Source organism: Myotis brandtii, unplaced genomic scaffold (genome assembly GCF_000412655.1).
Source record: "Myotis brandtii unplaced genomic scaffold, ASM41265v1 scaffold612, whole genome shotgun sequence".
Classification (NCBI taxonomy): Eukaryota; Metazoa; Chordata; class Mammalia; order Chiroptera; family Vespertilionidae; genus Myotis; species Myotis brandtii.
The window spans coordinates 1,165,329-1,189,315 of record NW_005370328.1 but is presented as its reverse complement, the minus strand read 5'-3'; the positions used below and the strand labels follow the sequence as shown (position 1 = coordinate 1,189,315).

Genomic DNA, 23,987 nt, shown 5'->3' with positions numbered 1-23,987 from the left:
GCAGTCCTACACCCAGGAGGGGGACACCTCTCGGTGGCACCTACTACGGAAAGGGGACCTCTCTTTGATGAAAATAAGAGTGACTTCCGGAACGCGCAGTTCTTGGCTGAGTGTTTCCTGGAACAAAACCTTAATGATAACTCAGATCCCTTCTCTCTGCTGTCCCAAACCAGGCTGACTGTGAAGATGTCCACACAGTTGACTAACGTCTCTGCATCTTGGGAATCCTTTTTCTTTTTTTAAATTATTCTAAAAATTATTTATATCAGAGAAGAAGGGAGAGGGAGAGAGAGATAGAAACATCAATGATGAGCCCTAACCGGTTTGGCTCAGTGGATAGAGCGTCGGCCTGTGGACTCAAGGGTCCCAGGTTTGATTCCAGTCAAGGGCGTGTACCTTGGTTGCAGGCACATCCCCAGTAGGAGGTGTGCAGGAGGCAGCTGATGGATGTTTCTCTCCCATCGATGTTTCTAACTCTCTATCTCTCTCCCTTCCTCTCTGTAAAAAATCAGTAAAATATATATTTTTTTTAAAAAGAAACATCAATGATGAGAGAAAGTCATTGATCGGCTGACTCCTGCACAACCCCCACTAAGGATTGAGCCCATAACCTAGGGAATCGAACCGTGACCTCCTGGTTCATAGGTTGATGCGCAACCACTGAGCCATGCCAGCTGGGCTGAATCTTGTCAATCCTTAACTGTGAAGGCAGGGCAGGAGACTTCCCGGACTCCTTTCTCATTCTTTCCTCTTCTTCAGCTTCGTTTATAAAGCCCACCCAACACTTCTATGATGGATGATTTCATGTGGCAACTGGGCCAAGGCTATGGTGCCCAGTTGTTGGGTCCAATGCTACTTTAGATGTTGCTGGGAAGGCATTTTGTAAAGGTGCTTGACACTGACAATCGGTTGACCATCCACAAGAGAGATTACTGTCTACAACGTGGTTGGCCTCATCCAATCAGATAAAGGCTGTAAAAGCAAAGTTAAAAAAAAAATAGAACCAACCCTGCAAATTTCCAGAAAAAAAATTCTGCCTCAACCCTACAACACTGAAATCCTGACTGAGTTTCCAGCTTGTTGGCCTGCCCAGATGGGGTTCAGACTTGCCAGCATCCATAATTGTGTGAGCCAAAAACCTTAAAATAAGTCTTTTAAAAAAAAATAAATATCTATCATCTATTCATCTGTTTATCTATCTTGTATCTATCTCTATATCTATCATTCATGTCTCTTTGTGTCTTTCTCTCTCTCCTGTTGGTTCTGGTTCTCTGGAGAATGCTGACTAATACAACTCATTAAATGTTTATTTTCCTTAAAAAAAATCATTTATCACTATCTAACCAAAAGAAGAAAAACAAAATAAAACCCTTTACCCCTGCCACCAAGAAGTTATGCAATTCTACTTTAAAAACAGATAATTTTCTCATTCATTTGTGTGATGTTTAGGTTCAGTTACATCCATTAAAATCATTGGAGTGGCGCTGGGAGATCACCCACATTTTGATAAATGTCCCACCCCCAACCTCACTATGTCACAGCATCAACCTGCAAACATAGTAAATCTGACTCATCCCTTCAGGAGAGTTCCCTTAAGCTTATGAAATTCTGGATAGAGACAAGAGTATCCACACAGGCTCTAGTTGACAAGGTGTGAGACAAGTAAGATCGTTGAGCCTCTCATAATTACGAGAACAGTCAAAGGATTCTCCTCTCTGAGGAGCGAGAACAGGGGGAGTAGGGACCCTTACTTTTTTTTTTAAATATATTTTTTATTGATTTTTTACAGAGAGGAAGGGAGAGGGATAGAGAGCTAGAAACATCGATGAGCGAGAAACATCGATCAGCTGCCTCCTGCACCCCCCCCACTGGGGATGTGCCCGAAACCAAGGTACATGCCCTTGACTGGAATCGAACCTGGGACCTTTCAGTCCGTAGGCCAACGCTCTATCCATTGAGCCAAACCGGCCAGGGCGGGACCCTTACTTTTGATGTCACCTCAAAAGTAAGATTTAAGGGGCTTGTAAGTATTACAAAGATTATGCTGTGGAAGAGAACCGGAAATCACAGTACTTTCCTTTATTGATTTTTTTTTTCTGCCCGGAGTCATTATTTGTCAAAATCTCTAAATAAATTGCTTGCTGTCAAGATAAGACCATGAAGCCAAGTTATGACTCCTTGAAGAGAAGAGATTCTGTGGAAATGTGTTCAGAAGTGTGTTGTGTTAGCAAGGAAGAGATGTCAACACAACGCCTGGGAGTCCATTTTCTTAGTTGTTCTTCTGGTCTTAGTTATAATAGAATGGAAATTCTTTCCGTGAATGTGTAACCTCCTTGTTTGCAGGTTTTGAATATGCTACTCTCTCCCAACAGCATTTCCCCCCAAATCTGGCTAATTTTGAAGCATTTTGAATGTGGGAATACACATCTTAACCTGGAAGCATTTATTAGAAAAACACATTGTTTCAGCAAATGGCCCACATTCAAGGCCCAAGCACGGCCTATATCACTTTTGCCTGCCTTGATGTCCTGTTTGAAACAGAATGGAGCCCAGCCAAGGTGAATCCATTGGTTGAGCATCGTCCCATACACCAGAAGGTCACTGGTTCGATTCCTGGTCAGGGCACATGCCCGTATTGTGGACTTGATCCCCAGTAGGGGGCCTGCAGGAGGCAGCCAATTCATGTTTCTCACTCATTGATGTTTCTATCTCTCTTTTTGAAATCAATGAAAACATGCTTTAAAAAAAGAAACAGAATGGAGTCCTTATTGGAAGCACAAATTCAGGGCACTAGCCCTTCATGGTGTCTCTGTGACCCACTTTGTCCATGACACAGAGAGGCTCATGAATGAAGAAGCCAGTGGGTGACCATTTATCCAAGGGTCAACTTAAAACCAGGTTGGTTCTTTTGGTCCATTTATTAGTAAATTATCAGTTTTCAGGGATTTTGTTTTGCAACACTTGTTGGACTGGACTGGTTGGGTGTGAGACAATTGTTGGACTGAGCTTGTTGGATGGGTATCATAGAGACCCAGTTTAATTTCCTAAAAATCATAGCATCAGGACAGCCAAGTATATTGGCTGAGGACAAATATGAGCATTTATTTATTTTTTTAAATATATTTTATTGATTTTTTACAGAGAGGAAGGGAGAGGGATAGAGAGCCAGAAACATCGATGAGAGAGAAACATCGATCAGCTGCCTCCTGCACACTCCCCACTGGGGATGTGCCCGCAACCAAGGTACATGGCCTTGACTGGAATCGACCCCCGGGGCCCTTGAGTCTGCAGGCCGATGCTCCATCCACTGAGCCAAACCGGCTAGGGCCTTAGCATTTATTTTGTGTGTGTCAAACCCCTTGACTGGAATCGAACCCGGGGCCCTTGAGTCTGCAGGCTGATGCTCCATCCACTGAACCAAACCGGCTAGGGCCTGAGCATTTATTTTTTGTGTGTCAAAAAACCCCCCACAAAACCACACCCCAAAACACACCAAACACCCGCTGTTCTTAACAGCCTAACATTAAGTAAGTTAGCATGCGGTACCTATGACTTCCATTTAAAAAATTTATGGTGGCCTCTATTTATTCTATGTCCATTTTAAGAGTTAATGCAACTTCTTGAAAAATCGTTTAAGGTCACTGCGGTAAAACATGGGTATGTCCCGAGGCCGAAATGTAAGATTTGCTCATATACAAAATCAAAACGGGTCATAAAACAGCCACTGGAACCTTTTGCCAATTGTCTGTAAGAGGAGACCCCCAATGACCTACAGCAGGAATATAGATGCAAAGCTGTACTTTGCCTCATGCCCCGGGGAGGATTTTGGCTTTAAGATTTTGTCTCCTTGCTGCCAAATGCAAAAGCCAAGCGCATTGCTAAAGCTTTAGACACATTTTCATCAATAAAATTTCTTATAAAACAGATCCTGCAAATGCCGAACTTATCTGCCAAGTCGCCAATTAATTATTTTACATCCTTGCTGAACAATGAAATAATTTATGATGGGTAAATGTTTTACCATCACAAATTAGGGTTCTGGAAAGCATAAGGCCTAGCTTTCAATTAGCAGGAGGTATCACACCAGGGATGAAAAGAGGCAACGCTGTGTGTTGGAAATTCTCCCCATAGAGAAATAAAACTCCCAAAGAACAATGACCCAACTAATTTGAGAGAGTTGGGTTTTTAGAAAAACAGACCCTTTTTAAAGGGGAAAGTTCAAATTCTGCTAGAGTCCTCAGTCTCTCCCCTGCCTGCTGGCCCTTTCTTTTCCTAAATTGCTGCTATTGAATTTGGACCATACTTGCCCACCACTCATTAGTGTGTGTCAATCCCAGTTCAGACACTGTCTGTGAGTTCATTCTATCACTGACCGTCACAATTTCCTGCATTGGGTCAGTGGGGCATGGTCCCTCCAATTCCTTGAATTTTCCAGAGAAGAGGGAAACTGGGGCTGAAAGAGCACTCATATGGTTGATATTGTTTCTCAAGTTCAGGCCAGGTCTGGCATTGAAGGGCAAGTCCTACTGGAGAGCATGTTCTGGATTCCAGGCATCTACCCTGACTGTGAATCGGACCGTGACCTCCTGGTTCATAGGTCTAAGGTCTACACTCAACCACAGAGCCACACCAGCCAGGCAAGCAATCATTCTTTACAGTCAGCCATAAAATTCTTGGAGCAAGTTGTCCCAAAAAAATGTAGTTGAAATTCAAAGGTCTGAAAGACAATCTAAACCAAGCCAAACAAAAACTTACATATTATAAGGAGATCGTGTTCCCAGAGAAATGAAATCTCTGATTCATTCAAGAACTATCTCTCTACTCTCCAGCCCCCTGGGTTGGTGAGAACTTTCTCAGGTGGGAGGGGATTTCTGCACGCAGGTGTCAATGTCCCCTTGGCTCTGAGAAGTCAATCCAAACACCTACCAGTCCCCACCTTCACTGTAGAAGTCAGGACTAAAAGTGAGCAGTGCTTTACTGACATGCCCTTCTACCTGCATGTACTGGGTATTCCCCCTCACCATCACCTGAGGGAGGTTTCAGTCCTTCGGTGCACAGATGACTAGTATTCTGGGAAGGCTCTTTGTTCGACAGTGTGGCTTGAACCAAGAAGCTGAAGCAGAGAGCAGGTTGGGAGGACACTCACAAGGGATTGGTAGCTCCATTGATGTGATATGTCAGTCCTCTACCTTAAGAGTTCTTCCTCCCCAGCTTTGCTAAGTTTGATGTTTCCTCTTCAACAAGCACACATACTGTTCTGATATTCTGTAAGCAGAGGCTAACAAACGATACACTATTAATTATAAGGTGTCTTTGTTCCCTAAAAGATCATAACCATCTTTTCAGGAAGTATGAGGAGAGGAAAGTTTGACGCAATCGTGCCAGGACTCCGAAAGAAGGGCTGACTTGCAGGCCTGGTTTTATTATTTCCGGAATCTGGTGACTCGGGGCAAGTTTTTTCATCTCTGCGAGTCTCGGTTTCCTCCTCCTGACTCTGGGGAAGGTCATTCCTACCTCAGTGGATTGTTAAGAGATGATGTGTGGGAAAGCACCTCGTCTGACTCTTGGAATATAATGCTGCCTAAAAATAAATACTGCGTCTACACGCTGGTATTACCCACTGGCATTTCAGAATGGATTCTTTTGTCCCGTTCAATAGGCTGCGTTAGCGTTCAGACATTCAGTCTGCTCTATGGTTTGTTTTGTGTGTATGTGGAGGGAAGGGATGGGAAATGAGGGGAAAGAGACCAAAAATCCAATAGTGTCTCTTGATATACTCTTTTCCTTCTTGGACATTTAGTTTAGTTCCTGTAAGCATTACATCTTTATTTTTTTAAAATGTTTCATATATATATATATATTTTTTTTTTACTTGACAGAGAGAGAGGAAGGAAAAGAGAGAGAGAGAGAGAGAGAGAGAGAGAGAGGAACATTGATAAGAGAGAAACATCATCGATTGTCTGCCTCCTGCATGCCCCCTACTGGGGATCAAGCCTGCAACCTGGGGAATGTGCCCTGACTGGGAATCAACTGGTTACCTCTTGGTGCATGGGTTGATGCTCAACCACTGAGCCACACCGGTCAGGGTATTTTTATTTTATAAATCATATCTTGTGATTTTGGATTGGAAAGGCTCTGAGAATCGGGAATCCTTTGCTTTGTGGAGCCATCTTCCAGTTCAGCTTAAAAAGCTGTACACCTCCGAGAGACACCCACCGCTGAGTGGCTGGGCCCGACAGAGCCATCACGTTAAAGAACACAGTATAAGCTGATCAGTCTGAGCTTCCTTTAACTTCGGGATCTCAACTCCCCAAATCTTACTTGCCTTTGCAACCCACCAGTGACCTTAAGAAAACAAACAAAACACCTTCCCTCCTATTTTATCAGGCTTTTCTAGTTCTTCTGGGCTGAAATATTGGTCTGCTGCACACACTTTGATTACACAACTCAAGGTCAAAGTCAGGTTTGAGACACCTTGAAATTACCTGTGTGTGTGTTTACAAATTTGAAATCCAGTATTTTCTCCTTCCTCTTTGCTCTTCACCATTGGGTTTCTATTAATTTGCACAACATGCAAAGAACAAGTTAAAAAGTTGGCAATGTTAGCTTAGCCCTTGTTCAAATAGACCAGGGTCCAGCCAGACCTTTCATCTAGTTGGTCTAACTCCACGCCCACGCACCAGGCTCTGATGGCCAATAAACACAGCCCATGGGCTCTGCACCTTCGTTTCTCCACTGCTCATCCTCCTTGGTCTGCTCAGAGCCTCTATCCGCTCCAACTCCCGATTTCTGTCCCATCACCAGCCAGACTCTTACTCTCTGGACTCTCATTTCTCCAGTTTAGTCCAAGTTTCACAAATGGTATTGGATTAGCCGTTACCCCATGGGTCGGGCTCATCAAATATTATTAAGCTTGTTTTTTTTAAAAAAATGTAGGCTTCTAGACGTTGGCCATAGATTCTGAATCTCAGTTGGTCTGAGAAACCCCCACAATTTGTATTTTTAGTAAGCATCCCAGCACCCGGAAACCACTCCGAGGGGCATGTAGGATATCCTACCCTTAGGATATCCTACCCCGGGGCCTCATCCTCTGGCAGTGGCTGACTTCACTGACTCTCAGGTCGGCTCGGCCCTGCACCCTGGCAAGGAACACTACTCCCTGAGACTTTAACTGATGTGGTTTTTGGCTATTTGAAGTGATCCTTGCTCTCTGAGGGGAAATAATCAGAGGATTATATAGAATTATCTCCCCCAAAGGCTATGAGGACATAGACCGTTACCATGTGAGGTGGCAGAATGGCAGATTAGGTGACATTTCGTCTTTGCTACCCTCTCCGTGTATTTAGGATGTAAAGCTAAACTCAGAAACACCTGCCCTCGATTGTCTGAACTCTTCCCGGGCAATCTGGAAAACCCTTTCTCATCTGACACACGTCGGCTCCCAACATCTTAAGCTGTTATTCAGAGCATTTCTATTCTTCATCGTATGCGTGGGACTGCGAGCCAAGCCAAGAAGACCTTTTTTGTGTGTTTCCCCCGTCTCCTCCCTCCCAGGAATGTCAACGTACAAGAAAAAGGAGTATTATTTAGGGTGGCCTGAGGGGTAATAAGGAGGATTAATGGGATGAAATTGAGCAAAGGAAAATTTAAAGCGCACATCAGGAACATTTTCCGAAGATGGAGATCAATGATCTTGTGGAATTAAGATCCCAGGGGAGGTTGTAGGAGCCCCGTTACTCGAATCAGTTCAAACCAGACTGGACCAAATATTTGAATATAATCCCACCTTGGCAGAGAGGAAATCTGCAATGGCTGGGAGATGGAAAAAATGACCTAATAGGTCTTTTCCAGCCCTGACTTCTATGAGTCACCCAATGTATGCTGTTGTGCGTCACACAGCCGGCCAGACCCGGGTCACTCACTATACATTTCAGCCACAAAATCCTCAGAGGCTGACGGCGCCCCAGCGAAACGGCTACCTCAGCAGAGGCTGAGGGCTCCTTGGGGATTTCTGGCTTTAGTTTATAATCAATTAAATATCAGAAATGAAGGCAGAAATCAGTCAGGAGCCGAGGGTGGTGAGTGAGTGAGTTCTTTCCCCTGCTCTCTGGGAGGCTCGCTCTCAGCCCTTCACAGACAGACAGAAATCTTTCCACTGCTCTGGTCGTCTGCAAGGCAGCCTCCGGGGCTTGGCGGCCCGTGCACTGGGCTGGGACCGCCCCCTGCTGCTGCTCCAGACACGGGGTGGCCTCTGCAGCCCTCCCTCCCCTTCAGCTGAGTTCCTGCAGGGCTCTGTCCCCCCAGGTCCCTGCTGGGGCCCAGTGTCTAGGAGCAGGCTTCAGGACTGTCCCCAGTACAAGTCCCAGAGCTTTTTCCTAAACAGTATTCTTATCATTTGCTTCACTTTAAATATATATATATATATGGATTTCAGAGAGGAAGGGAGAGGAAGAGAGAGATGGAAACATCAATGATGAGAGAGAATCATTGATTGGCTCTCTCCTGTACACCACACACTGGGGATGGAGCCCGCAACCTGGGCATGTGCCCTTGACTGGAATCGAACCTGGGACCCTTCAGTCCGCAGGCGGATGCTCTATCCACTGAGCCGAATCAGCGAGGGCTCGCTTCACTGTTATTTCCAGTACAATGATGGCAGAGCACCTACAACCGACAAAAGCAGAACTTCTCTGGATTCGACAGGGAGGGGGAGGGACCCAGGAGCCCCAGGACTTTCCTTGTTGCCAGGACCCTGCCTCATCCTGCTTCCCCGAGGCTTCAGAGAGGAATGCACAGGAGTCCTGCTCAGACACAGACTCAAAACCACCTCTCTAGGCCCTTCTATGGGCTTTCTTGCATTTTACAGTCAGTTAAAGCCACAAAGGCAGTTCTCAACCTGTGGGTCGTGACCCCTTTGGCGGTCGAACGACCCTTTCACAGGGGTCGCCTAAGACCATCCTGCATATCAGATGTTTACGTGACGATTCATAACAGTAGCAACATTACAGTTATGAAGTAGCAATGAAAATAATTTTATGGTTGGGTCACAACATGAGGAACTGTATTTAAAGGGCCAGAAGGTTGAGAACCACTGCACAAAGGCATTTGACATAATTGTGGCCATTCCAGGCCTCACAGAATCCAGTAAAACAAGACAACGGGCTCTAGGCCTTGTTACACACCCTCCCCGTCCCTCCGCTGATTCCCAGCCGCCCCTGCTGCTGGTGGCTGGGCAGGGAGTGGATCAGATGCAGAAAAGGAAGGTGGGTTACCAGTGCTAAGGAGGACTTCTGCTTCTTGTTACCTACATCGGCTTTAACCATTGCTTTTCCTGACACCAAAGAGAAGTGGGCGGTGTCACCTGTTCCCCCTCTGCATCTCCCCTCTCACACGTTGTTCTTGCAATTTCAAGTCTGTGCCAAGTGCGTATTATACCTTGGTTTCGCTAGGCACGCAGGGAAGGGTGGAGGGACGCATACCCGGGCCAGTCCTGGCCCTGCAGCTTTAACAAGATTCGTCTCATGCATCCCAGGAAAAATGCAGGAGACCCATCTCCTGCCCTGGCTAAAATTCTGGCTAAAATTCTGAGCTAAAATCCTGAGCTAAAATTCTGAGTCCTTCTAGCCAGTCAGGAGAGAAGGAAGTGGATGCGAACCCAGACCTATCTGCTATCACAGCCCAAACTCGAAACCCCCTTACATGGCACTCGCTCCCATTCATCTAGATGCCTGCTAAGCAGCAGGCGTTCTTTATTCTATAGTCCAGTCCAGACTTGAGTTCATGGCTGGTTCCCATCTCCTTCCTCTGCCCCCTCTCCCCTCTTCCTCGGTGCTTTCACGTTCAAACAGGGGGAAGCAACAAGGAAGGGAGCAATTGGAGGGCCAAGTCGCCGGTGCTCTCACTGGCCTGCTGCTAAACCCTCTTCCCCTTTATTATCCTGCCCATTAGCTAGAGATAAGTGCTCCCTTAACGAGAACCAAAGGCACCTTACCCATCGGGGTTCCCATGGTGATTTCCTACATTCATAAAGAAAGAAGCTCTGGGTTAGGAGCAAGTTAGGAAACCAGTTGGCAAACCTGGAAGTTGCCCAAGTCCAACTGGGTGGGAAGTCTAGACCCAGAAGGGCCAAGAGAGAGCCGTTGAGTCCTCACCCCGACCCTGGCTTCTTGTAAACGAGAACAAGGGAGACCTACAGGGTCTGTGTTGCTGTCCAAAGTCCCACAGCTTGGAGGAGAATTAGGAATGAATTGATATCTGACTTCAACGTCTACCCTTTTTTTGTTTACTCCAACTTACAAATCAGTTCTCACTTAACATTATCAGTGGGTTCTTGGAAACTTCGACTTTAAGTGAAATAAGGTATAAGGAAACCAGTGTTACTATAGGCTAATTGATAGAAACAAGAGTTAAATGCCCATGGCCTACATCTGGTCACAAAATCATCACCAAACATCTAAATAAAGACCCCAAAACACTTCTGATATTAAAGATTGTGAGCTATGCATGCATTAAAGAAAGATGGATAAAAACAAGTAAGATGCCCGGCCGACGTGGCTCAGTGGTTGAGCATCGACCTGTGAACCAGGAGGTCAAGGTTTGATTCCCGGTCAGGGCACATGCCCGGGTTGCGGGCTCGATCCTGGGTGGGGCAGGAGAGAAGAAAGTGGAGGCAGCCGATCAATAACTCTCATCATTGATGTTTCTACCTTTCTCTCCCTTTCCCTTCCTCTCTGAAATCAATCTAAAGACATTTTAAAAAATAATAATAAAAGAACCTGCTGTACTCTTAGAAAAACCTGGGCAAAGGGTTAGGCCATACACTTGAGCAAAATGTGGCCACTGTGAGACCAGAGGTTGCACAGACATTTCCTCGGAGGGCAATCTTTCAGGAGCCAGTCCTCAGAGGGTCCCCTGTGAACACATCAGAGACGCAGGGGTTACAGACATTGAAAAGCCATCTGGGTTGAAGAATGCGGAGGGGAAATCTTGGCAAATGCATTTGCTTTCTGAATGTGTGTGTGTGTGTGTGTGTGTGTGTGTCTATAGATGTATATATATTATCAAATTTAAAACACTCGAAAAGCAATCCCAGGAGTCTCAGCTTAAACCACAGAGCGGTCCATCCGTCCCCATTCATACCTTCCAACCCTTCTGTTGGGTGGTCTTTCCATCCCACGGGTTAGGACCCCGCCACGTCTGTTCTACTTCAACCCAAATTCTGCCTGTTTTATACACTGTTCAGATGGATCTACAGAGGGCAAGTCCCAGCCTCCCACACGGGAACCCAACTCCCAGGAGCCGCATGGCTACCTTGTATTTGAAAGTGATGCAAGTTCACGTATAAACACAGTGGGCTAGCCCGGTGCTTTTGCAATGCGCATCATGAAAAATGAACAGGCAGCTTAAAATAGATGTTCTGTCGCTGCCAAGTGCATCATGTGGAAACGGTGCTCCATCTGGCAGGGCAGACGGAGCGGTCGTGTGGACGCCGCTAGATAAGGGAGCAATCCTTTGTGTGGAGGGGACCCGCTCAGACCCAGATTTCTATCGGGACGCACGCCCTGGTCCACCCAGAAGCCAAGATGGAACGAGCCATCCTCTCTCCCGACACACACACCTCCCTTCCTTCAATCAAGGGCAGCCGGCACTCCAGAGCCTGGACTGCATCCCACTCTGCCTCCTCTTCTCCCTCCATTTTCAATGAACTCATGACAAGAACCCTGGTGGGTCCATCTGAACCCTGAGGCCTGGGTTCATGTCACGGTGGCCGACACCTCCCGGAACTTTGGACGACACATTCGTTCCCTCCTGTGGAGCTGATCTTGCAGCCACCTCCTTAGGATTCTTTCCTTGTTGCCCTTGTCACTTTGCCCGTGTACTCTCCTCTTTTATTATTATTTTTAAATATATTTTTATTGATTCAGAGAGGAAAGGGAGAGGAAGATAGAAACATCAACAATGAGAGAGAATCACTGATCAGCTGCCTCCTGCACGCCCCCTACTGGGATCGAGCCCACAACCCAGGCACCTGCCCTGACCGGGAATCGAACCTGTGACCTCTTGGTGCAGGGGTCGATGCTCAAGCCCTGAGCCACGTCAGCGAGGCAGCCTCTTCTTCGTGGGTGGTTAGAACCACTGACTTTGGTCTTAGACATTTATGACCTGACTTGTGACGGGTTATCATATGCTGGAAATTAGCTTCATATAATAAGGAAAGGTTTCTACTACATAAGAAAGCAAAATCCACTAAATCACATCACCGATCCGTATGGTTGGGAAACAAATTCATTCTGGTGTGGGAGAAATGCCTTTCACCAACATCTTGAACAAGGCATTTGATTATGTTGAAACCAAATGGGTGGAATCCAATGGGCAATTCAATAATATTAGAGTTGTTCAGTTCCACAGAGTGACAGAGCATTCGCGTTGTGAAGACTTGTATCTCACAGGAAGTGTACTCTGCATTCTGTTTGACTTAAGTGGCAAGAAACCTGGCTTCTACTTCTAGTTTCTCCCCTAACAGGTTCTGTGCCGGTACACCTATTATTTCTTTTTGGGGGGGGACTTATTTTTCACCAATTACACAGCAATGGCAATACCCTATGTCCCTAACTCATAGAGGTCGCCTAAAATAAGAGAATACAAGTTCAATGACAGTGGAGTTCATTATACAAGTTAGCGAGATTTAATTTTTGGCACACCTTGTATTTGCAAAAGACCTCCTTAAAACCATGCCCCCCCCCAAAAAAAAGTGTTAATAACAATTGAATACTGGGTGACCCGTTTTGGTAATGTTTTATTTGAATGTAATATATTTTCTTGAGAAAGTGAACGTGCATATTTAAACCTGGTTTTGTCATGTTCATATGCAGATGCATGTGTGTTTGCGCGTGTGCGTGCGTGCGCGCGCACACACACACACACACACCCCAAAAGTTGCCAGCAAACCACCAGAAACTAGGCGACAGGCAAGGATCAGACTCTCTCACGGCCCTCAAAAGGAACCACCCTGCAGACACTTTGATCTTGAACTTCTAGCCCCCAGGACTATGAGACAAGGCACTTCTGTTGTTTAGACCACTTGATTGGTGGTACTTTGTTATGGCAGCCCCCAGAAACAGATACAAACAAATCCTCTCCTCCTATTTACTAACTTACTAACAGAACAAAGTAATAGGAGATTTGGAAGAGCATGTGTTTAAGGAAAGTAATGTTGTGTGGGTAATCAGAGCCAGTTACTAAAAAAAAATAATAATAATAATCTATTACCAAGGAGATCGTCTCTCTATACACAGGCTGGCAGTGAAATGATTAGGAATATTTTGGTTAGCACAGATTTCTTCTTCAACAGCATGGCAGCCAAGTAGTGTGAGCGTGGGCTGTGAGCCAGGCTATAGAAACCACGGCTGCAGGATGGAGAACGGAAGCTCACAATGGGCTGGAATGAAAGCCGCCTCCCTCTTTATTTAGCTTTTAAATGTGACAATGCTGTGAAAACACCCAGCTCCGTGCCTGGAACTTAGTAGATGCTTAGCAAATAAATCTAACGTCGGAGGCCTTTGAAGTCGACATAGAGTTGCCCAGTTTGATTTTTAAGGGATAACTACTTTTAAAAAGCTGTTAGGTGAACTCTGCGGTGGTCGATATTTGCTGTTAGTACAGCTCCTGAACGCTTCCCACCAGAATATGGGCCGAAACCAATGCATATTCTCATCCATGAACCAGAACAGCAGGCTACAAAACCGGGCTTTGTGGGGTTCCCAGTACACTCATTAACGTGTACTGCTCAGGGTGGCCTACATCAGCATGTCAGCCCCTCCTTTCTTTCTTTTTTAAAAAAAATACTTTTATTGATTTCAGAGAGGAAGGGAGAGGAAGATAGATACATCAATGATGAGAGAGAATCATTGATTGTTGGCTGCCTCCTGCAAGCCCCACACTGGAGATCCGAGCCCACAACCCGGGGCATGTGCCTAAGGCAGTGATGGCGAACCTATGACACGCTTGTCAGAGGTGACACGCGAACTCATTTTTTTGGTTGATTTTTCTTTGTTAAATGGCATTTAAATATATAAAATAAATATCAAAAATATAAGTCTTTGTTTTACTATGGTTGCAAATATCAAAAAATTTCTATATGTGACACGGCACCAGAGTTAAGTTAGGGTTTTTCAAAATGCTGACACGCCGAGCTCAAAAGGTTCGCCATCACTGTCCTAGAGCCACCTCTTCATCCCCTGGCCGAAGAGGCCCCAAATGAGGCTTCGGGGCCCTACAGCACTTAGCAATGACACTTTTCGCTATCTGAAAGGCATGTTAAAAGTCAACAAACAGTTTAAACAGCTGGATGCTTAGATTTTCCATAAATGGAAAGTCACATGAGTTAAATATCATTCTGAACTGACCTTGCCCCACCTGAGACCACTGAGTTAAGACCCATAGGGCTTGTCTTTGTCCCTCCCTGTCCCTCACATGCTGAAGCACAAGGCTCCTCCTTGCTAACCAATGCCTGCCACACCACCAACCCCTGGGGACTGAGGGGAAACGCAGCACCCGCCCACAGCACAAACCCCTGAGCAGCTGTGGCTGCACTGTTGGTCCAGATGCCCACCGTCCTCCAAGAGACTAAGGTGACAAAAGCCACCTGCCTAGTCTACTGGAAATGTAAGACCTCGGGGCACCTGCCCTACTGTCCTCTGGATGGCTCCTTACTCAGGTACCTGCCTCAGTCTCCTTCACAATCCCTGTGGCTGCCCGGGGTGATCTGCGGAGCCCTGTGGCTGGCCCACCCAACACTCTAGTGCAGTGATGGCGAACCTATGACACACATGTCAGAGGTGACACGCAAACTCATTTTTTTGGTCGATTTTTCTTTGTTAAATGGCATTTAAATATATAAAATAAATATCAAAAATATAAGTCTTTGTTTTACTATGGTTGCGAATATCAAAAAATTTCTATATGTGACACGGCACCAGAGTTAAGTTAGGGTTTTTCAAAATGCTGACACGCCGAGCTCAAAAGGTTCGCCATCACTGGCATAGGAGATAACACTTCCAGAGAATACACAATGGAGTCCGATAAGCTGTGCACTGGAATATGTTGTATGTATCAAACCGCTGGATTACCTTTTCGTGGAAGGCTGAGCAAATCTCCATGTTGTAGGGCTGTAGGGACTATTCCAGATGGGGTTTCCAGGCCTGGATTATCAGGGGTCAGCAATTCCTGCTTCTTCCAACCTCTGGAAAAGTGTAAAAGGTAAGTTACTAAGTGACAACTTGAACACATTTAAGGAGACATTCAGCAAAATGAGGACCCTCCCCCTTTACAAGACACCTTTTATTTATTATTTTTTAAAAAATATATTTTTATTGATTTCAGAGAGAGGAAGGGAGAGGGAGAGAGAGCTAGAAACATTAATGATGAGAGATGATGAGAGAGAGTCACCGATTGGCTGCCTCTTGCACACTCCCTGCTGGGGATCAAGCCCGCAACCCAGGCATGTGCCCTGACCAGGAATCGAACCATGCCCTCCTGGTTCCTAGGTCCACGCTCAACCACTGAGCCACACCGGCTGGGCACAGAACACCTTTTAGAAATAGTAGGTTTTTGAAAACAAGAACTTAGTTTGACTATCTGGTCATTTCTAGCCTTTCTATGATCCACTATTACAGCTGTACTTGGAACAACTGTTGCCTGATGGATTCAATTTTTTCCCTCCTCTGAATTTATTTGCTGCATAGACACAACTTTGGTGAAACCTGTTGGACTAGGTAACCCAAAGGGAGCTTTCCAATGTGGTGGAGCCCTCGCCAGTCCTTACCCAAATTTCCTACTGGAATTTTGGAAAGCACTGACCACTTTTCTTTTTCCCCTCTAAGTGTACCACACCTCAAATTCTCATTTTTCCACTCTGTGGGCAGTTCTTGCTTTCTGATCCCTGTTCTCCATCAAAGCAAACCCGACAACTCCAGGTACTTCCCATAAAGACTTTAGCAGCTGGACCTCGGCACCTCTACCCGGTCAGAGGAGGCAAGATCACCTTTGGTGCGCTCTCCTAAGCCCCCGATTCTGATTGGTCCGAGGAAAAGTACCCAGGACTTCCAGCTGAAACAAAACCCATCCCTGTCCACATCCCTAACCAACTGGCTCCCGATGGGGAATGCTTCCTGTGGGCTCCCAGAGCCGACCTGCTGCCTTGTGATCAGGTCTTGGTTGGAGTTCAGGGAGTAGTAACAGGAAGATACGCCCTTCTGATTCAATGATCAGAGAGGGACTTCGGATAATGAAGTTCTCCGGTGTCATTCTAACACTAGACAGATGCATTTTTGTCATCGTGGACACAAATAGAGCTGGGGATGCATGTGGAACAGGCCACAACTACTGACTTTTGCTCTCTGATGGGGTGCCAGTGTTTTGAAAATGTTCCCTTGTTCTTTCATCAAGGAGCATCCTCGATTCGGTTGGTACTTTGGTTGAGGAATCAGCCTGGTCCCCATTTTCCAAATGCATTGCTTCTGACTAAGAAGGCAAAGCAACCGCCCAGGACCCACGTCTGCTGCTTTTTGGACCTGCATCTCTATCTCTCCTGCACCGGAACCTGGCAATTTCCTCTTTCATAACGTTGCTTTTAAGAAACAGGGGAGTCACTATAGACACATTCTTTCTGAGGGACTCTCTTGGATCCATTTGGGATCATGAAGTAGTTCAAGACCAAACCAGTTGAGGTGTTGGGTAGGAACTGACCACAGGATGCAGTTCTTGGGGACGAATAAAAGTGCGACTCAGTTTGACTTACTAGCACCCCCAGAACTGTCCGTGTACCATGGAGAAAAGCAGCATATGAGGAGGACTGGAATCAATATATGGGATCCCGAGAACCCCTCAACATTTGCTGTGAGGCAGTATCCTCTTTACCTTTGCTGGATCTCTTTGGTGAAAACATGGGCAGTAGTCTCATCTCCCCATCTGGTTGCATTTTTCTTATCCTCCTCACTGTCTCTACCCACACCATGTGCTCAATACATTTCTTGAACCGACAAGTCAATTTCGGGAGAATATCAGTTCACTCTATCTAGTGTCAGTTTTGCACTGGTTGTGCCTGATAAAAGTGTCTATATGTTATATAGCTTACTACTTAGGTATACAGCCTTTATAAATGAAACCCACAATGAATGCACAGAAATTTTAAAAAATTAGAATATCAAAGAATGAGTGAAATGTAAAAATCTGTTCCAACTCCCTTATTTCACTGGTGCATAAACTAGATCCCAGATAAATGAATTGACTAACAAATATTTATGAGGAAATTTAGTAATGAAGGGGATCGAAATATGCTACCCCAAAATGTCACCTTGGCGTATAGATTATTTTGAGTGTAAGGCAATGGAGAAATAACTAATGTATAAAGGAGCCTTCTGAGAACTTCTCTCTCTTTTTTTAAAAAAGCTCTTCTAAAAAAATATTTTTATTGATTTCAGAGAGGAAGGGAGAGGGATAGGGAGATAGAAATATCAATGATGAGAATCACTGATTGGCTGCCTCCTGCCCGCCCCCTACTGGAGGGGATCAAGCCCGCAACCCAGGCATGTATCCTTGGCTGGGCCCAAAATGTCACCTTGGCGTATAGATTATTTTGAGTGGAAGGCAATGGAGAAACAACTAATGTAGAAAGGAGCCTTCTGAGAACTTCTCTTTTTTTAAAAAAGCTCTTTAAAAAATATTTTTATTGATTTCAGAGAGGAAGGGAGAGGGATAGAGAGATAGAAACATCATGATGAGAATACTGTCCGTGTACCATGGAGAAAAGCAGCATATGAGGAGGACTGGAATCAATATATGGGATCCCGAGAACCCCTCAACATTTGCTGTGAGGCAGTATCCTCTTTACCTTTGCTGGATCTCTTTGGTGAAAACATGGGCAGTAGTCTCATCTCCCCATCTGGTTGCATTTTTCTTATCCTCCTCACTGTCTCTACCCACACCATGTGCTCAATACATTTCTTGAACCGACAAGTCAATTTCGGGAGAATATCAGTTCACTCTATCTAGTGTCAGTTTTGCACTGGTTGTGCCTGATAAAAGTGTCTATATGTTATATAGCTTACTACTTAGGTATACAGCCTTTATAAATGAAACCCACAATGAATGCACAGAAATTTTAAAAAATTAGAATATCAAAGAATGAGTGAAATGTAAAAATCTGTTCCAACTCCCTTATTTCACTGGTGCATAAACTAGATCCCAGATAAATGAATTGACTAACAAATATTTATGAGGAAATTTAGTAATGAAGGGGATCGAAATATGCTACCCCAAAATGTCACCTTGGCGTATAGATTATTTTGAGTGTAAGGCAATGGAGAAATAACTAATGTATAAAGGAGCCTTCTGAGAACTTCTCTCTCTTTTTTTAAAAAAGCTCTTCTAAAAAAATATTTTTATTGATTTCAGAGAGGAAGGGAGAGGGATAGGGAGATAGAAATATCAATGATGAGAATCACTGGGCGGCTGCCTCCTGCCCGCCCCCTACTGGGGGGGGGATCAAGCCCGCAACCCAGGCATGTAACCTTGGCTGGAATCGAACCTGGGACTCTTTAGTCCACAGGCCGATGCTCTATCCACTGAGCAAAACCAGCTAGGGCCTGAGCACTTCTCTTATCTGGTACAAGCAGACACTTCTCAGAAATGAGGACTGCCATCATCCTCATTCCAGAGGAGTCTTGTGGCCATGAAGAAGATGGAAAGTCGGCACTGAGATGAGATAGATTTAGTTAATGAACCTTACTAAAGTAATTCTTATTTTCAATTAGTCTCCTCAGATAGAAAGCTTTCCACAATTTACTGCCCCTGTAGCCCCAAAGCCCCCTTCCCTTTGACTAGTCACTTCTCCACAATTTATTGCCCTTTGTTAAAATGGTATATAAACTTCCAAGTTTAACTGCTTCTATGGGGTTTTCACTTCTTTTTTTGTGAAGTCCCCATGCACATAAAAACTTTGACATCAATAAAAAAAAATATACTTTTTTCTTCTGTTAATCTCTTGTTAGTTTAATTCACAGGTCCCAGCTACAGAATTTAGGAGAGTAAAGGAAATTTTTTTTTCTTTCCTTACAGTGGCTAGGTTAAGACTAAGACTCCCTGGTCTTTTGATATTCTGTTTGGCATTCAAAAGAAAATGTGAAAGACCAAAGTCATATTCTGCTAATGAAAGTTTCTCAATATATTAAAAACTGTTTATCATGTTTATAGTTTGTTTCTGTTTCTTATTGAGAATGTTTAGAGGAATGAGGAGAATGAAAGAATTTCAAATTAAGATTGGGTCTATTGGAAATGATTGAGTTTACTATTTTCTTTGAATTCACTGGGCAATTTTCATATTATGAAAATTGATCAACTCAGAAAAAAATTCGGGGGTGCCTGTCCCACGTCCACCATCACTCCCACCTGGTAAGTGTTTATGTAAATGAGTATAGGATAGCGCGTAAAAAGCCCACGCTTTAAAGTCAAGTAGACCCCGGTTAATCCATTGATTTATGGCATAAAGACTGGTTGTGAGCCTTTGACAGCATTATTTGTAGTGTGTATTGACCCAGCAGACAAATTGCTTGAGGGTCCTGAAATGTCACTCTGATATTCATCTTAGTCCTTCGAAAAGCTGCATGATTTCTGCAGCTTCACTTAAGAGACGGTAGAAAATCCAGAGGAGTCTGAGCGGAGTGAGCCTGCACGCTCGGTTTCCTGCCTTCGTCAGTGAAATCCAGCCGGGGCTTTAGAGAAAGCTCAGCCATTTTTCATAAGCGGGGCAAGCAGCTGATGGAATCCTTTTGGTATGGCACGCAGAAGGGAACTGACTCAAGGAGGCCTACGCTGCTTATTTATGTGTAGAGTTTAATGCTAAAAGGTGCCATTAAAGGTGAAGACTGCATCTAGTGTCAAAGCAGTTAAAATATTAAACATCCCTAATGACTGCTTTTAAGTCACTGCTATTCCTTACAAAAACAAACCAGTGCTAGATTAAGTGCGGGGCACTCACGTGACAAATGATACCAGTCATCTGGATTTCTCATTACGGAGCTTCTGCCAAGTTCAGACTCTGCCAAGGATGATTTAACCATTCAGAGTGTCAAACTGACCTTGAACTTGGGGAGGAGGTGGGGGGAAGCCCTCAGTGCCTGAGCATTGTTTTCCTGAGTTCTAAAATACGGAGGAGATGAAGCCGTAAGTTTGACCACCTTTCTTCGCCCCCGTCGTAAAAATCTTCACCCTGCCTAATTGCACCATTAAAACTGTGTGTGCTGGAGGCCTCGTTAGCTTTCACATATTAAATCAAAGAAATACTTTTAAGAAAGGTTTTAGAGGACAATGGGAGAACACAGAGATAGAGGGATTAGGACCCCAGAGCCGGCAGAATGAAAGATGATGATGGTTTAATTGGAGGTGCCTGTTTGTGTGTGTTTTTGCTGCCCTGAGAACTATGAGGCTGCAGTGGTAGGCCTGCGGAGGAACAGGGAAGGAAATATTGTCTGAGCCATGGGGCTGCAATTCTGAATGCATTAAAAAAAAAAAGGTACTGAGTTCTTCTCAACATAAGTAAGCACAAATAATTAGTGTTAAATGCTCCCTTGTCTCTCTGCTATTGGACTGGTAGATATAATTGTTGTAGAGCTCAAGGAATTAAACTTCAGATCATCATTCCAGTCATGAGCAGCTGCTACCTAATCATAGTTATCATTAAGTCACACTCTTTTAAAAAAATATCTATTGATTTCAGAGAGGAAGGGAGAGGGAAAGAGAGATAGAAACATCAATGATGAGAGAGAATCATTGATTAGCTGCCTCTTGCATGTCTCCTACTGGGGATCAAGCCCGCAACCCAGGCATGTACCCTTGACCGGAATTGAACCTGTGACACTTCAGTCTGCCGGCTGATGCTCTATCCACTGAGCAAACCAGCTAGGGCAGTCATCCTCTTTTAGGCTGAATGAAATTGCATGTCATGGGGATGGCTAAAGGGTTGTTAAAATATTCTGGAAGTAGTTTGTTGTTTGTAGTATCTAGATTAGTGATGGCGAACCTATGACACGCGTGTCAGAGGTGACACGCGAACTCATATTTTTGGTTGATTTTTCTTTGTTAAATGGCATTTAAATATATAAAATAAATATCAAAAATAGGAGTATTTGTTTTACTATGGATGCAAATATCAAAAAATTTCTATATGTGACACGGCACCAGAGTTAAGTTAGGGTTTTTCAAAATACTGACACGCTGAGCTCAAAAGGTTCGCCATCACTGATCTAGATCATGCTTTCGGAGGGAGAGGAGGAAGTTTTGCTGAGTCCCCCAGCACACGCACTGAAGACAATCTTTCTCAAAGCATGGGTGGTGGACTGAAGAACAAATGTCCTCCAGGAAGGAGCTGGTGGTTGGTGGGAAGTGAAATTCATGAGATTTCTCACTCATCCAAACTATTCTACAAGTCACATGGAAACAACTTCTCCACCGAGACCTGGCATTTGCTGATGAGGAATTGTCTGCCTGCTTCTGGAAGTTCAGCTTGTGGATTCCATATGGTGATGGTGTCCCCACACCTTCTGACTTCCCCTAAAGCCACTGAAGTCCCAGGGAGACATTTGGGACCATTCTATTAGTAAGAATTGAGCTCTTTTTCAGGAGCATCTACTACCTATCAGGCACTGTTTTACAAGATGTCAAGTTTAACTTCTTATTCATGCAAAGCTTATAAGGGAAGTTTTAACCCCAATGACCTATTGGGTCTCAAAGAGAATTTAAGGTTGTTACTTAAGATTGCACAATTAATATTCAAAAGCAGCGAGGTTTCAATTAGGCCTGCATCACTGCAAAGCCCAGTTTTCTACTCCACGCTGTCCATGCTTGTCCATGCCTGTCCCGATCAGTCACCCTGCTGGGCAGAGCTGGTTGTTAGTTATTACTTTTCTTCATTATGTCTCATGTCTTTACTTATATAGTTATGAATTTAGAAGAGGCTATAGAATCTTCCATTGAAGATTTTTTTTTGGAGGGGGGGTGTCTGTTTTTTAAATCAAAGCTAATTTGGAAGAATGGCTTGCATGCTGTCTACTCGGAAGCTGCTCTGTGAGCCTGTGATTCCAGGAACCAGCACTAAACTTGACCTTCATTCATCTCTAAGTTCTTTGCTAGAAAAGAGGTTTGAGAACTCGATGAAAAGTAGTCACTTCTCGGTCACAACTATATGATACATTTATTGGACACATTCATTACCCTTAGGATCTACTGGTCAATGTGATTTTTTTCAAGGGGTCATGAAGGGAAAGGTTAAAAAAGAATGAGCTATGCCAGTTTTGAATCATCAGGGGGATTCACTCTCTGGACAGGATTTCAGAAATTCTGAATACCCACATCCCCTAAGCGTTTCAGTTCTGGCCTCTTCTCTCTTCTCCGTCTACATGTCCCAACACTTCTCTATTTATTTTGGTGCTGAAAAAGTTTGCAACTCATTGTTTATACTGCGAAGAGTCACTTCTTTGAATTGCCTTCCCCTAGTTGAAGGGCAAAATTATGCTGGGGGCAAAACTGTAAGAAAGTTAAAGTTTATCCTTGGCACCATTCTCATCTGCCCTGCCCCAGCCCCCATTCTTGGCCTTGTAATTGGTTTCTATTACTTGTGCCCAATGGTGTTGTATTTCCCCATCTCCTATCCAGGATAAAGTGTTCAGTAAACTCATTCATACTAAAGGATTCTTAAATTAATAATAGACTTTTCAGCAGTTTTCTTTTTAAATCTTAAGAGAAAAAAACCCAGGGATCAATAATGATCTCAAAGGTATAAAGGACTCACTGTAGTGGACAAATGCTGTGTGTGTGTGTGTGTGTGTGTGTGTGTGTGTGTGTGTGTGTGTTGTATGTATATGTTATTCACACAATCACTTCCTTATGTGGCACCCACACACTTCACCCACTTGGGGCCAGGGATGGGTATGTGAATCAGGGTGGCTGCGTCTTTCAGTTACAATGAATTGTAAATCACCAATTCTCATCCCACTTTGGGGTTGGTTTTTGAGCTAGGTTGATTCAAGTTTTCTGGTAGTACTTGGAATTGAAAGGATCCTGACCGACACATTAATGGCATGATTTCACATATCTTTGAGTGAGATATTTTTGGGTGGATCATATTCCTGTTGCCTCTCTTCTACCTTGGAATGTTGCCTTGCTATTACTTTTGAAAAATAGTGCTATGTTGACATCACAATCTGCAGTTATTTGCCAGTAGGCAGCTGTGATGTTTTTCACCATTTCTTAGTGTCTTCAATGTGATTCAATTCAATTCAATTCAGTTTAATTAATCTAGACTAGGTGCTCAATGAGTTACTCTTCTAGAAGGTAAGCAGTAAACCATTTAGGTCACTTTGTAGGGAAACAGCTCTTTCACTTATAGGGGTTTGGAAAGTATAAGCTACCATTTCAGATTCTGAGTGACAACCCATACATCTTTTAAGTCCATCTGTTGAGAATTGGTGAAAATCAATGACTTGCCTCTATTTTGACCTTTGATGCAACGTGAGGTCTTTGGTAAGTAGAAGATGGGACTGCTGATGACAAGCTGATGCTTGACAAGTCCACCGGAAGGAAAAAGATCACTTACATTCATATTTCTAGTCCTGGGTGGTCATACGAGTTTTTCAACAGCACTGCCAACACTCCAATTAATGAAAGACTACACAAACATGAGATGAAAGTATGAATCCTCTGGTTCTTGTTTTGAATGTCTATTTATTCCAAGTGATTATGACTGTGTATTTATTTATATGTGTGTATGTCAACTCACACAATCCTTCAGAATCTATAAATAGTGATAATAACCATCCTAGATAAATATCACATGGATTCCAGTGGAAGGAGAGATCAAACCGGTGGGGCTGTTATCTTTCGTACTGACACTTCCTTTTTAATTTTTTAATATGACTTTGTTTTTGGCTCCTAGA

General features: G+C 44.2%; 1 long non-coding RNA gene across 1 annotated transcript in view; it reads right to left on the bottom strand.

Moving 5' to 3' along the window:
- Window positions 1-23,987, bottom strand: part of LOC102251363 — a 171,101-nt gene that overhangs the window by 141,529 nt on the left and 5,585 nt on the right. The window contains exon 2 of the long non-coding RNA XR_314360.2: window positions 15,129-15,241. This is a non-coding gene — a long non-coding RNA (uncharacterized LOC102251363). The remainder of the gene's footprint in view (window positions 1-15,128; window positions 15,242-23,987) is intronic.